The sequence below is a fragment of the Triturus cristatus genome, chromosome 5_1 (genome assembly GCF_964204655.1).
Source record: "Triturus cristatus chromosome 5_1, aTriCri1.1, whole genome shotgun sequence".
NCBI classification, from domain to species: Eukaryota; Metazoa; Chordata; class Amphibia; order Caudata; family Salamandridae; genus Triturus; species Triturus cristatus.
The window spans coordinates 129,843,844-129,858,533 of record NC_140587.1 but is presented as its reverse complement, the minus strand read 5'-3'; positions in this window follow the sequence as shown (position 1 = coordinate 129,858,533).

Sequence of the window (14,690 nt, the reverse complement as noted above, 5' to 3'; positions counted from 1 at the left end):
TCTGTGCCAGTCCCTTCATGAGCGAGGAGCTGGAGGTCCTGGTGGACAAGGTGCTCACACAGTACCCAAGGCTATATGGTGCCCCAAATGTCGTGGTGAGTCTTAAACAGTGAGGTGGTAGGGCAGGGGGGCCACACATGTAGTGGACTGATGCAGTATGTGCCTGGGAGTGTGGGGTAGTGTAATGCACTGCCTGACATGCTGTCTCCAGTGGGAGGGTGTGTGTACCCAATGCCACAGCTTTCCCACCCTGCACATGTAAGTATGAGTGACCTGTGTTGTGTTGTCAGCCATACAGTGACACAGAAGGTTGTTCATGCTGTAGTCAGGACAGTGATTGCTTGGCTGGATGGCTGTGTGTGCCCCTGTAGTCCATCTCAGTGTGAGCCCAGCTGGTCTGCACAGTCCCCGTCTACTAAGACAAGGACACATCACTTCACTTACAGAGTATGACATCAGTCTTTTCACATTGCACTCCAGCTGTGGCCCATCTCTGCACTGTAGATTGCACACAACCGCCCTTGTGAAGGGCATTTTGCATTTGTGAGATAATGTCCCTCAATGTGACATCCATGACACAGTTATCTATTCACAGGGCAGGGACATTGAGGGCTGCGCAGTCTTGGACACAGTGGGTCACCCCGCCAACACAGGTTGATATGTGATGTATGTGTTGCTCAACCCAACAATTGACTGGAGATGTGGGCAGGCAGGTTTCAGTGCTGGCATCCTGCATGTGTGTGAGATGTGCAGGGACTGTATTCCCCCTCACACCTGCATGCTTTAACATCAGCTTTTCCCATGCAGGGGTCACATGTGGGCTGTACTATAGTCTCTGATTAATCTATCGTTGGATATGTGATTTTGTTTTATCTTGCTGCTATACTGATAGATGTCGTTACATGGCACTGTATACCTGATCATTTCTCCCTCTTGTCTCCCATACCTGCAGCTCAAGGTACAACAGCGTAAGGCAGTGTGGAGGGCCATTGCAGCGAAGGTGCGAGCCCTGGGGGTGTCAAACCGACGGCGCACCCACTGCCACAAGAGATGGGATGACATCAGCCGGCTGGCAAAGAATGTGGCGGAGATTACCCTGGGGCTGCTTCCTCGCACTGGGCGTCTGGCACGGCACAGCATGACACCACTAATGGGGCGCATCTTGGCAGTGAAACAGACTGAGCTGGATGCACGTTTGAAGGAGCATCAGCAGCAAGCCAGGGGTGAGCATTTGGGGAGTCTGACTTTGGATGGGAGTGGCTGTATGTGTACAGAGCCTGTGCCAGCGCTGGCTTCTGTGATGTGGGTAATGTGATGCTGTGGCATGTAAGTGGCTGCTGGCCTGGGTGCCTGTGGCATGCATTTGCCCTACCTGTACTTACAAAGTTGATTTGGAAGCTGTGCCTTCACATCACATTCTGAGTTGAGGTTTCTCCTGCATTGGGGTAGTCTTGGGAATCCCATGGGAGGGAACGGCAGTGTGCCCAATCTGACTGTGCATACATCAGTGCATCCATTGCATGCACCCATATTGGGGAGGGCTAGATATCTTACAGCAATGTGCAGCATTCTATTGTCCCCAAGGTACGACATGATGGGTGGCATGGGCTAATGTCCATTGTGGACTGTCATGTTGTAGCCTGGGTCTGTGTTGTCCCCTCCTCTTACATCCAGTTCTGTCATTGGCAACAAGTTGTGTTCCCCCATCATGTCCCTAGGTGTGCTCAGAACTAGTTATGTGTCTGTTTGAACAGAGCCACAAGCAGGGTGTTGTGCTGTGTGATCATCACATGGCTCACTCATGCCTGAGTTTCCAGTTTCCATGCACTGCTTGAGTCTATGTAGTGAGTTGGCACGATGTGATTGCACAGGGTGGTGTGCAACATGTAGATTTGCTCAACTTTTGTCATGCATTGCTTGCATATGTTTGTTCTGTTTTTGCCACTGACCTGCCCCTACATCTCTCTGTCCCATTCAGCATCACCTGTGGTTACGGAGGGACAGGAGATGGACACCAGTGGGGGTGAAACTAGCACCACAGCTGCCCAGGAGTCCAGTGACACAGATGTCACCAGCGCATCAGAGGGGGACAGGAGTCTGCTGGAGGAGTCCCAGCCTGAGACGCAAAGCACCACATCATCCGATGCCAGCAGGGATACATCCATGTTGGAGGGCACAGGGAACGGGGACTCTGCTTCGACTTCCACCACACAGCGGCCATTGCCCACCCTCCCAGCCACCTCCTCTGGTGCTGCCTGTGTCTACCTCAGTAAGAGGGGAAGAGTGTCCTTCACCCCTGGCACCACTGCCCCTGCCCCCCCTGCTGCCATCAGTGCTGAGTCTGTGGACGTTTTGCACCAGCTGTGTGTAGGCCAGACAGCTCTCCTCAATGCCTTCATTGACCACAACAAGAAATTGGCTCAGGTGGTTGCCTTCATGGAGGGCATACATTCCGACGTGGGTGGGCTGCACCGGACAGTCCAGGCTTTGTCATCAACAGTGACGTCTGCCCTGCAACAGGCAAATTCTCACAGTCCAGCTCCGGTCCCTTTGTCCACCCCCCTGGCAGTGGCCACGTCTGATGATAGTGAATGGTCCACATACATAAAAGTCACGATACAGCACACGGAGCACACAGCAGCAACAACCCAAGCGGTCCCGTGCGCAGACACCCTCCCCACAGAAGATCAAAGGCACCCCAGAGCGCAGGAAGAAAAGCACGTCAGGTGACACCAGGGGACACGTAGCAAAGCAGCAGACCTCAGGCACACATGCCTCAGTGGCATCCCCATCCAAGGACTCTCCTGCACCTAAGGCATCGCGCAAAGATAATCGTACAGTGTCTGTGCCCACCAAGGAGGTGGTGCATGCCAAGGGTACACCTGGGAAGGGCTCAAAGGCAGTATCATCAACCACCTCGACTCCCATTCCAAGCCCAGTGAAGCAGGGGCCGGAGGGGACTGTAGGGGTGACACCTACTAAACAGGGGAAGGGGGGGCAGAGGCGAAGCAAGGCAAATAGTTCCACTGGGTCCAGCACATCACCAGAGGGGCTGCCAGCGCCTACACCTGCTGCAACAGTGGTGGTGAGTGTGCCTGCTGTGCCCACACCACTTCCCATTGATCCACAGTCAGTCAAGCCATTTAGGATCCCCAAGAAGTGGAAGGGCACCCCTCCACAATCTCCCAGCCACACCGTGACTCCCGTCTGCATGACTCCACCTCCACATGCCACTACACCACCTGGTCCAAGCAGCCCTCCAGCCTGCCAAGACACTGATCGCTCTACCTCAGCTGTTCTGCTCTCTCCCCCTTTAAGTGCCCGACAGTCCTCGAGGCACAGCCAGCTCCCAGACTTCCTGACAGCCAAGTCTGAGTGGTAGTCACCCTCACACACCTGCGTCTCACACAGGAGGGCCTGTACTGAACATTGTTGCCCCCTGACTGTGTTGCTGGCCATGGAAAGGTACAGTCGCACACATTCCCTGTGCAGCTTCTCATGGACTCTGCACACTGCCCTGCCCACTGGCCTTGTTGTTCACTGCTGTGTTGGACCCTTGCCTGTGCAGCTTTTCATGGACATACTCTGCACCCTGCCCTACCCACTGGCCTTGTTGTTCACTGCTGTGTTGGACCCTTGCCTGTGCAGCTTCTCATGAACATACTCTGCACCCTGCCCTGCCCACTGGCCTAGTTGTTCACTGCTGTGTTGGACCCTTGCCTGTGCAGCTTCTCATGGACATACTCTGCACTCTGCCCTTGCCACTGGCCTTGTTGTTCACTGCTGTTTTGCCCTTGCCTGTGCAGCTTCTCATGGCCATGCTCTGCCTTTTGTGCCTTGCTCTTCTTTTCTCATGGTGCCTATCTGTGCAATTTGTGAATAAAAACAGTTGCTCCAGTTGTCTATTTTGTCAGTGTCCTTACTGAATAAAGTTATTTTGCTGTGTGGTAATGGTTTACTGTGCCACATGGTCAATGTTTGGGCTCACTTGCTCTCTTTTTTCCGGGGTGACAGTGGCTTCAGTTCTTCTTGGCCCAGATACTTGTGGTGGCAATGGTGTCAATTTCGAATGTTTAGCAGTAGTCATTTACTTGATTAGTTCATGTTGGCTCTATTGTACACATGTCAGGTTGGGGGGCACTGCCAGCACAGGGTGGGTTTCTGCACACAGTATTTCAGGCAGGCTGTCCAGGGTCATCATGTGTGTGTTCTTCCTATATGTGTGCCCAGTGGTGTATGTGTGTGGTCATCTTGTGATGGCCAGTCATCCTAGTCCCATGGCTTACTTTCCATGTGTGCTCTTGGATGGCCAGGTATTGTGCAGTGTGAAGGGGTGAGTTTGTGGGGAGTGTTGATGTGTGCATGCCTCTGCAATGTCAACTACACACATGTGTCACCCAGGAGTTGTGTGCCTGTTGTTTTGATTATTCATCCCAGTGGATGTGGTTGTATGCCCATGTGTGAGTTGTATGTTGTGCACTGTGCAGTGTGTTGGTGTATCCTTGCAGTTCTGTCTGACTCCTACGTGTTGTTTTTGTCACTTGTGAGTATGCAGAAGGTGTTACTGGCAATTCAGTGTTGTGTTTTGTTGCACATCCCTGTGTCTGGTGGCTGTTTGTGGGGTCTGTGCAGACTTGCTGCTTCCCACTGCCATTGTGGTTGTGTTTCCTCATGCCTTGCTGTCTCATGGTGCCTTCTTGCCTCCAGTGTGGCATGTTGTGTGTGTTGTCATGCCATCACCTATCTGTGCTTCAGCTGCCTACCCATTGTGGGTCTGCACTCCCTCTCTTTGTGTATGGTACACTCCTGCCATGTCCAGTACTGACATGCAGTACACTTCACTTTGGTGTGAGCTGTCCCCTTGGTTTGTATGTGTGTGTGCCTCCCCATGACTTCATTTGTGCCACTGTGATTTGTGGTGCAGTTCTTTGTCCAGGGTCAATGTGCCACTCAGTGCATTTCCCCAATGGGTCATGTGTGATTTACTGGTGCTGTTTGTCAGTCATGGTTGCTGCTATGCAGTTCAACTGTGTGTGCTGCCCAGTCCTGTGGTCAAGTTGTTTCCACCTTTGTGTCGCAGACTTGTGCATCTATTGGGTGTTGTGTTGGATGTATGTGTGTTGTTTATTGCTTCACTTCCTGGGTGTGCTGTTGTCTTTGTGCTGTGCTGTATGGTGTTGTATGGGTTGCTGTTCTGTCACTGATGTCTGTGTGTGTCTGGTATGCTTGGTGTGCACACACAGCTTGTTGTGCTTGCTGTGCTGTGTGTATGTTGCCTTGTGATTGCCTGTTGTGCATCCCCTGCTGTTGTGCTATGTTTGCTATGTGATTGTCCTGCCTGTGTATCTGTTGTTTGTTTGCTGTGGCTGTGTTGGTCTGTGATGGTGCACTTCTTGTGTGTGTTGTGGAATGTTGTCTGTGCATTGTTCCTGAGTGATGAGGTTGTGCACTCCTGTTGTGTCTGTGCTCCCATTGCCTTTCCCCAGTTTAGCTGCACAGGGCATGTCTCTTGTTGTGGCTCTGTGTGTGTTTCAGTTGGGTGATGTGTTTGTCTGTTGTATTTGTTTCCACATTTGTGGTGGCATCCCTGTGTGAGTGATGTTTGTGGCTGAGCCAAGGGTGTGTGGTTGTTTGTGTGTGTATTGCCTGTCAAGTATTGCCAGCCTTCAGTGTGTTTGGCATTGGTGTTGTGCGCTGCTGGTGTGAGGGGGTATGTGTGTAGATTCGTACTGGTGTATGTCAGTCCTGAGGTGTGTAGATGGTCCCTGTTTTCAGTGCTGCTTGTGTACTCCTGTGAAGTAGTTGTATGTATGTGTGGCTGTTCCCAGTTTGAGTTCAGGGCCTTCCTTTCATCCTTGTGCCTATACATGGTTTGCCTTGCTGTCTCCCTGTGTGGTTGCACTGAGCTGTCTGTGGGTTGATTTCACTGACTGTGCCAGTCATGTGTGCTTTGATGGTGTGAGGGTGTTGTGCTCTGTTCCTTGTGTTGATGTGATGTACACATGCTTGTTGTGTGTCTCCATGGCCTTCCATTTGTGTGCAGCCCACTTTGGTTTCCCTATTTGTTGTGCTCCATTGCTGTTGGCATGTGGGGTGTGTATGTGTATGTGTGTCAGTCTGTGATATGTATGTGTGACTGTGCAGGCTGTGTGTCCATTTGGATGTTGCTTCATTGCATGTGTACATTTGTTGCTTGTCCTCATTGCTTTTTCCCTGAGTGTGATGTAGTGTGTGTTTCCCTGGCCCGGTGCTACTGTGCTGTGTGTTGTGTGTTTCTGTGCAGCCACTCCTGCATTGTGTGTCTCCATGATTGTTGGTTGTGTGGTGTAGGATATGTATTGCCCTGGCTTGTTGTTGTGCATGAGGTGCACAGGGGGGGCACATGGCAAGTGCCTTCATGGGGTGTGCTAGTGTGTGGGTGTGGCCCTGTGGTCTTTGTGCCCTGCCCATGCCTGGCACTGGCCCTGCCTTCTGCATTGCGCATGTATTTGCTTGTGTTCGCCGCTGAAGTGACGTGACCGGGACATTGCTGAATGGTGGCGGTAGCTGTGTGTCCAGGATGCAGCGGGGTGAATTTGTGGCAGGTCGGTGATGTGTGGGTGCCCATGGGGATGTGTCCCTATCCCCCCTAGGGTGTCTGATGTGGATTTGGACCCTGTGTCAGGCCGTGGGTTGTGTGTTGTGTGTTGTGTTATTGCGTACCTGCGGCGGCGTCCGCGTCGGTCCATGAGTTCCTGGTGATGTAGCAGGTACAGCACCGGAAAGACGTGTAGAGCTGGGTCCATTGCAGTCATGTCCGGGTGGTGTGGACCGGGACTCTGATTTCACGCTCCGCTGTCGAGTTCCCGCCGTCTCTGGCTGGGCGGTGTCTCCGCTGCCTCTGCTTGCCTGTGGACCGTGGCGGACGTCATTCCGCACTGCGGAGGGTCTCCATTGGCTCAAACTGCGGCGGTGGCGGGCACACTTTGATGGCGTCGTGCGTCGCACCGTGGCGGTCGGGAATTGGCTTATGTTTGACCATACTAATATGGCGGACGTGATGTCCGCTGCTAGCGGGCGGAAAAAGGCATTTTTCGCCACAGCCAGCACGGCGGTGGTCCCACCGCCCTACATCCTAATGGACCCCAGAATGTTTTGGGTTTTTTAGCCACATTTTTGACCCTGCCACTATCATACTCAGGTGGTGGCAGGGTCAGAAACATGGCTAAAAAGAGCAAAATATTCTTCAAGTCTTTTGGTTTTCACTTTTGTATAATTGCATATAAAATAATTCAGTAACCTTGAAAGAAAAATAAAAGTAAGTTAAGCTATTGCGTTTGAGATATATTCCCTTAAGTTATAAAATGTAATGTAGTTACTGTTATCATTGCAGATGTTGGGAATAGTGACTTGTGTATTTATAGTGCTAGGAGGTCCAAGCCTGGAACAGAAAGCACTGTGAACATGCAAGTCATTGTTTTTAAATTGTATTATACACAGTATAAGCTGTTGCTAAATAATTTAAAGTCCTTTCAACATATATATTTCAGTAATAGGTAAACTGTACCCCGTGCAAATATTTCTATGTCGATTAAAAGTACACTTTCTAGAACTCAGCTTATACCACCCTGACATTACATATAAAAAAAAAACTCACGTTCATCATGAAACTTCAAGTGACTCCATCAATTAAAGTCTATACTGGCTCCAAAGCAGCCTTTACATTGTGTTATTAACCAATTGCACACATTTACATTTCTTTCAGGCATCAGGCACCCTGCTGAGAAGGCCTGTTTCCTCTTTAGCTCTCTGTACCCCCTGAGATTCACAGCACAGGCAAACGCCTCCCTTCCCCAGCCCCGCCCGCCCTTCACTTCCATGGAGAGGCACCCTCGAGGGCCACATTAACTGTTCAGGCATGATTGCTTTTTAAAAAAAACTGTGGGAACTGCGTTTGTACAATATACAGGGCATGGCCATGTGGGTCCCCATAGATGCTGTCCACGCCGACCTTTGTTTACATGCAGATGTCCTTCAAGGTGAGTTGAGGGGGTGACAGGTGAGGAGGCCAGCAGGGTCATGTCCACATGCAGAGCTCTGATCATTCAGGTCCCTTGGGGCCTCAGAGTAATGGTCCTGGAGAAAGAGGAAAGTAGTGCGATCCTTGGATAGCGTCACAGAAATGGCCCAGAGAAAGGGACACTACGTGAGTGTAATGCTTTAGTTTACAAATGACACTCAGAGAGATGCCTTGAGGAAAGGGGGGAGTTATGAGGCTCTTTTTTGTTTTTGTGTTTTTGAAAGGGCCATTGGTGCAGCAGGTGCAGTAGCACTGGGACAAGGGTTGTTGTAAGGGGCTACCCCACCCCTTGCTAGTGTTAGGGCAGAGCGCAGCACGTCAACTCATTTCTTCTCAGAGACAGAGGGGCTGATTCCAGACTGGAGTGATGGCAAGGCATGAGGGGAAGGGGTGGAGGAGGCAGAGGAGTCCGCCTGCTTCTCGGGCCACAGCCACCATTAGTGCAGCAGGTGCAGTTGCATTGGGACCCAGGATCACAACACCCCAATTATGAGGTCTAGTGTTTTGGGCCAATTTCAGGTTTTGTTGAATATATTTGCACATTTATATGTTACATATATAGTGTGGACTATGAACCACAGAAAAATACCCCTGAAATGATGTCATAAGCTCCCTGCCCAGCGCTCAGCCCCCCCCCCCCCCACCCACTCCCCCTATTCTTGCTCTAAATGCTACGGAGGTCTCAGAGCAAAACAGTTTGAAGAGCTCTGTTTCATAAAGTGAAGACTGAAAACAAACAGTCAATAAACATCTCACTTATTTCAATATGTAGTATCGAAAAGCAGGTAGCTCGCTTTATTCATGTATACCTTATGGTTCACTGCCTAAATACTGGTGCCGACATTCGTCTATAAAACCCCTGAACACATTCATTTAATTTGGACAAAGGCTCTATTTTATAATTGCACTTTTGATGTGTTTCACGTTTGCTCCAGGACTTAAAGTGCCACGTTTAGGATGGAACTTTCAGAACAGAAGTTGCTATAGAAATCTCAAGAGCATGCATCGGTGATCATTTTGGAAAGTTAGGTTATGTTGCGCAGATTTGTAGAGCGCCCTATCATCTGGGTCTGGCATCCTGGCGCTGAGTAGGTGTGAGTCTAGTCACACTGGGCACGAGGAGCAAGGATTGATGTGCATGTGCTGAAGGTGCCACTGGTGCACAGTGCAAAAGGTATGCAGTGGGCGGGCACTGGCACACATGCAGCGTGATGAGCTGGCACTGTAAGCTGTGTGAGGAGCAAAGATTGATGAGTGTGATCTGAGGGTGCCACTGGACTGGTGAAGAGAGGACACTGGCAGAGTGGGTGGGTACTGGGGCACAAGCTGGATCTGGTTGGTAGTACGAGATGGGGGCATGGATGAGCTGTGTGAGAAGCAAGAAGTCTGAAGGTGACATTGATGGGTAGTAAAAGTGGCACTGCTTAGCAGTGTCAGGAACTGGGATTGGTTGGCACTGGCAGAGAAACAAGTGTGAACAGCTGCCCTTACTGTACCTCATGAGGAGCTGGCAGTGCCAAGCCGTTAAAGAAGCTTGTGCTAGTGCAGTCTGAGGAGCTGATAGAGTGAAGGACAGACACCGAAGCGTAATATAATAAGCTGGCAGTGCCAAGCAGTTAAAGAGGCTTGTGCTAGTGCAGTCTGAGGAGCTGATAGAGTGAAGGACAGACACCGAAGCGTAATATAATAAGCTGGCAGTGCCAAGCAGTTAAAGAGGCTTGTGCTAGTGCAGTCTGAGGAGCTGATAGAGTGAAGAACAGACACCGAAGCGTAATATAATGAGCTGGCAGTGCCAAGCAGTTAAAGAGGCTTGTGCTAGTGCAGTCTGAGGAGCTGATAGCGTGAAGGACAGACACCGAAGCGTAATATAATGAGCTGGCAGTGCCAAGCAGTTAAAGAGGCTTGTGCTAGTGCAGTCTGAGGAGCTGATAGCGTGAAGGACAGACACCGAAGCGTAATATAATAAGCTGGCAGTGCCAAGCAGTTAAAGAGGCTTGTGCTAGTGCAGTCTGAGGAGCTGATAGAGTGAAGGACAGACACCGAAGCGTAATATAATAAGCTGGCAGTGCCAAGCAGTTAAAGAGGCTTGTGCTAGTGCAGTCTGAGGAGCTGATAGAGTGAAGGACAGACACCGAAGCGTAATATAATAAGCTGGCAGTGCCAAGCAGTTAAAGAGGCTTGTGCTAGTGCAGTCTGAGGACCTGATAGAGTGAAGGACAGACACCGAAGCGTAATATAATAAGCTGGCAGTGCCAAGCAGTTAAAGAGGCTTGTGCTAGTGCAGTGTGAGGAGCTGATAGAGTGAAGAACAGACACCGAAGCGTAATATAATGAGCTGGCAGTGCCAAGCAGTTAAAGAGGCTTGTGCTAGTGCAGTCTGAGGAGCTGATAGCGTGAAGGACAGACACCGAAGCGTAATATAATGAGCTGGCAGTGCCAAGCAGTTAAAGAGGCTTGTGCTAGTGCAGTCTGAGGAGCTGATAGCGTGAAGGACAGACACCGAAGCGTAATATAATAAGCTGGCAGTGCCAAGCAGTTAAAGAGGCTTGTGCTAGTGCAGTCTGAGGAGCTGATAGCGTGAAGGACAGACACCGAAGCGTAATATAATGAGCTGGCAGTGCCAAGCAGTTAAAGAGGCTTGTGCTAGTGCAGTCTGAGGAGCTGATAGAGTGAAGGACAGACACCGAAGCGTAATATAATAAGCTGGCAGTGCCAAGCAGTTAAAGAGGCTTGTGCTAGTGCAGTCTGAGGAGCTGATAGAGTGAAGGACAGACACCGAAGCGTAATATAATGAGCTGGCAGTGCCAAGCAGTTAAAGAGGCTTGTGCTAGTGCAGTCTGAGGAGCTGATAGCGTGAAGGACAGACACCGAAGCGTAATATAATGAGCTGGCAGTGCCAAGCAGTTAAAGAGGCTTGTGCTAGTGCAGTCTGAGGAGCTGATAGAGTGAAGAACAGACACCGAAGCGTAATATAATGAGCTGGCAGTGCCAAGCAGTTAAAGAGGCTTGTGCTAGTGCAGTCTGAGGAGCTGATAGAGTGAAGGACAGACACCGAAGCGTAATATAATAAGCTGGCAGTGCCAAGCAGTTAAAGAGGCTTGTGCTAGTGCAGTCTGAGGAGCTGATAGAGTGAAGGACAGACACCGAAGCGTAATATAATAAGCTGGCAGTGCCAAGCAGTTAAAGAGGCTTGTGCTAGTGCAGTCTGAGGAGCTGATAGAGTGAAGGACAGACACCGAAGCGTAATATAATAAGCTGGCAGTGCCAAGCAGTTAAAGAGGCTTGTGCTAGTGCAGTCTGAGGAGCTGATAGCGTGAAGGACAGACACCGAAGCGTAATATAATGAGCTGGCAGTGCCAAGCAGTTAAAGAGGCTTGTGCTAGTGCAGTCTGAGGAGCTGATAGAGTGAAGGACAGACACCGAAGCGTAATATAATGAGCTGGCAGTGCCAAGCAGTTAAAGAGGCTTGTGCTAGTGCAGTCTGAGGAGCTGATAGCGTGAAGGACAGACACCGAAGCGTAATATAATAAGCTGGCAGTGCCAAGCAGTTAAAGAGGCTTGTGCTAGTGCAGTCTGAGGAGCTGATAGAGTGAAGGACAGACACCGAAGTGTAATATAATAAGCTGGCAGTGCCAAGCAGTTAAAGAGGCTTGTGCTAGTGCAGTCTGAGGAGCTGATAGCGTGAAGGACAGACACCGAAGCGTAATATAATGAGCTGGCAGTGCCAAGCAGTTAAAGAGGCTTGTGCTAGTGCAGTCTGAGGAGCTGATAGCGTGAAGGACAGACACCGAAGCGTAATATAATGAGCTGACTCTGCCGAGCAGTTAAAGAGGCTTGTGCTAGTGCAGTCTGAGGAGCTGATAGAGTGAAGGACAGACACCGAAGCGTAATATAATAAGCTGGCAGTGCCAAGCAGTTAAAGAGGCTTGTGCTAGTGCAGTCTGAGGAGCTGATAGTGTGAAGGACAGACACCGAAGCGTAATATAATGAGCTGGCAGTGCCAAGCAGTTAAAGAGGCTTGTGCTAGTGCAGTCTGAGGAGCTGATAGAGTGAAGGACAGACACCGAAGCGTAATATAATGAGCTGGCAGTGCCAAGCAGTTAAAGAGGCTTGTGCTAGTGCAGTCTGAGGAGCTGATAGCGTGAAGGACAGACACCGAAGCGTAATATAATAAGCTGGCAGTGCCAAGCAGTTAAAGAGGCTTGTGCTAGTGCAGTCTGAGGAGCTGATAGAGTGAAGGACAGACACCGAAGCGTAATATAATGAGCTGGCAGTGCCAAGCAGTTAAAGAGGCTTGTGCTAGTGCAGTCTGAGGAGCTGATAGAGTGAAGGACAGACACCGAAGCGTAATATAATAAGCTGGCAGTGCCAAGCAGTTAAAGAGGCTTGTGCTAGTGCAGTCTGAGGAGCTGATAGAGTGAAGGACAGACACCGAAGCGTAATATAATAAGCTGGCAGTGCCAAGCAGTTAAAGAGGCTTGTGCTAGTGCAGTCTGAGGAGCTGATAGCGTGAAGGACAGACACCGAAGCGTAATATAATGAGCTGACTCTGCCGAGCAGTAGAACGTGCCATGGACGTGGTATCGCCAGCGACCACAGCTGCATCACCTGGCTTGCTCCTTGCGACCCCTGCCACCGCCTTTGTGCCCCTGGCCATAGGGGTGGCAAAATCAATGTCAAAACACATGACAGCTCTGCATTCCTTCGTTTTTCATTATGCTAGTAGTGAATATTATTCTATTATTCACTCATAGTACAGTATAAAATGGAGCACACTTAGGACCTATGGTGGCAGCTGTGGTAAGTAAAAATGGATTTAAATGTGCGTTGTATGCATGCTTGCATCTGTGAGCATATGTAAGAGAGAGAGAGTGTCTGTATTTTTGAGAAAATGTCTCTGTCTGTGCAAGCACGTGTGAGTGTAAGTGAATTATAGTCAAATGGCAGGTAGTAAGTGAGATTGTGGGACGCAAGGCAACACTGCACCACATTTGCTGCACTGCCTTGTGTCAAAGAGACAGATAAAAAAAGGGTCATATCTAATATGGTGCATTCTCTCCCATTGCGCTGGCACATTTTTGGCAGCCATGCGCCAATGCACATACCCTTGTGCCAGAGTGCAAGGAGTGTGCATTCTCTGAAGCATAGATTTTGTGCAGGAAGGGGTCCCCTACAGGACAGATACTATGATTTAAGGTGTTTCCCACTTTGCATGCATGCTGTACAATACCTATATACCAAAAAATTGCCAATGCTGCTAAGCTTAATAAAGCTAATTATTTAGGTTCCTCACCTATAAGCAAAACTATAAGTGGGTTGGACTCACGTTGTTAGATTCAATCTTTCATTTTATTTTTGTATTCAATTATTATAAATTTCTTTGGTCATTTATTTACCAAATTTTGACGTTTCACAAAAATCATATACAATACAAATAAACAAATTTTGTACATTAAAACATCCCCCTCATACTACTCATACACACTATCACTACTATTCTCCATCAATCATTCTCATACATACCATCATACACACTGAGCTTATTTTATCAACAAATACAACAATATTTTATCAAAACAAATTTTTCACAGTGCCATAGGTCTTGTTATATACACATAAGTATATCTTTCATAAATTTGCAATTTTCATTTTTTCTCTCTTCTGGCACAAAATATAGGGTCTATGCGTTTCAAACTCCTAGCAATCATGGAGTTCTCATCTGGACCATCCACTCTTTCTTTATTGTAACTGAATTACCCTTTGCAGTAGGACCGCGGCGCGGAACCACTGTTTTTTGAATTGTTCTCTCTCTGGCTAAAGTCGTTTTTCACTTGCGATGTAGGGAGGATAAATGAATCGACACGCCTCAGTTCGTGTTGTGGCACACTTTGGCAGGCTTACCTCGCAAACCGTATGACATACGAAAGAAAGAGTGGATGATCCTGATGAGAACTGTGCGACTCACTGGCCCATCTTCTTCCACCGCAAGATCGCTGACATCCACGACAGTTTCAACACCACGACCGACCCGACCACGCCAGACTCCACCCCTCCTCCGAACACAAACAACGCCAACCGCCTTACCTCCTGGTCCAACGTCAGCGCTGACGAGACACGCAAGGTCATGAACTCCATCCAATCAGGATTCCCGACAGACCCATGCCCACACCACATATTCAACAAGGCAGATGCAGCCATCACCCCCCAACTACGGAAGGTTATCAACATCTCCTTCGAAACAGCGACATTCCCGGAAAGCTGGAAGCACGCCAAAATCAACGCCCTCCTCAAGAAGCCCAAGGCGGACCCCAAGAACTTCCGGCCCATCTCCCTACTCCCGTTCCAGGAGAAGGTCATCGAGAAAATCGTCAACATGCAACTGACCCACCACCTCGAAGACAACAACATACTGGACCCATCCCAATCCGGATTCAGACGAAACCACAGCACCGAGATTGCCCTCATCGCCGCCACAGACGACATCAGGCGCCAATTAGACAACGGCGAAACATCAGCCCTCATCCTCCTAGCCCTCTCGGCCGCCTTCGACACGGTCTGCCCATGTGAATGGTAACTGCTCTGCTATTTCTACGGTTGTAACTATGTTACCTTTGAGTTACTTTTACAGACA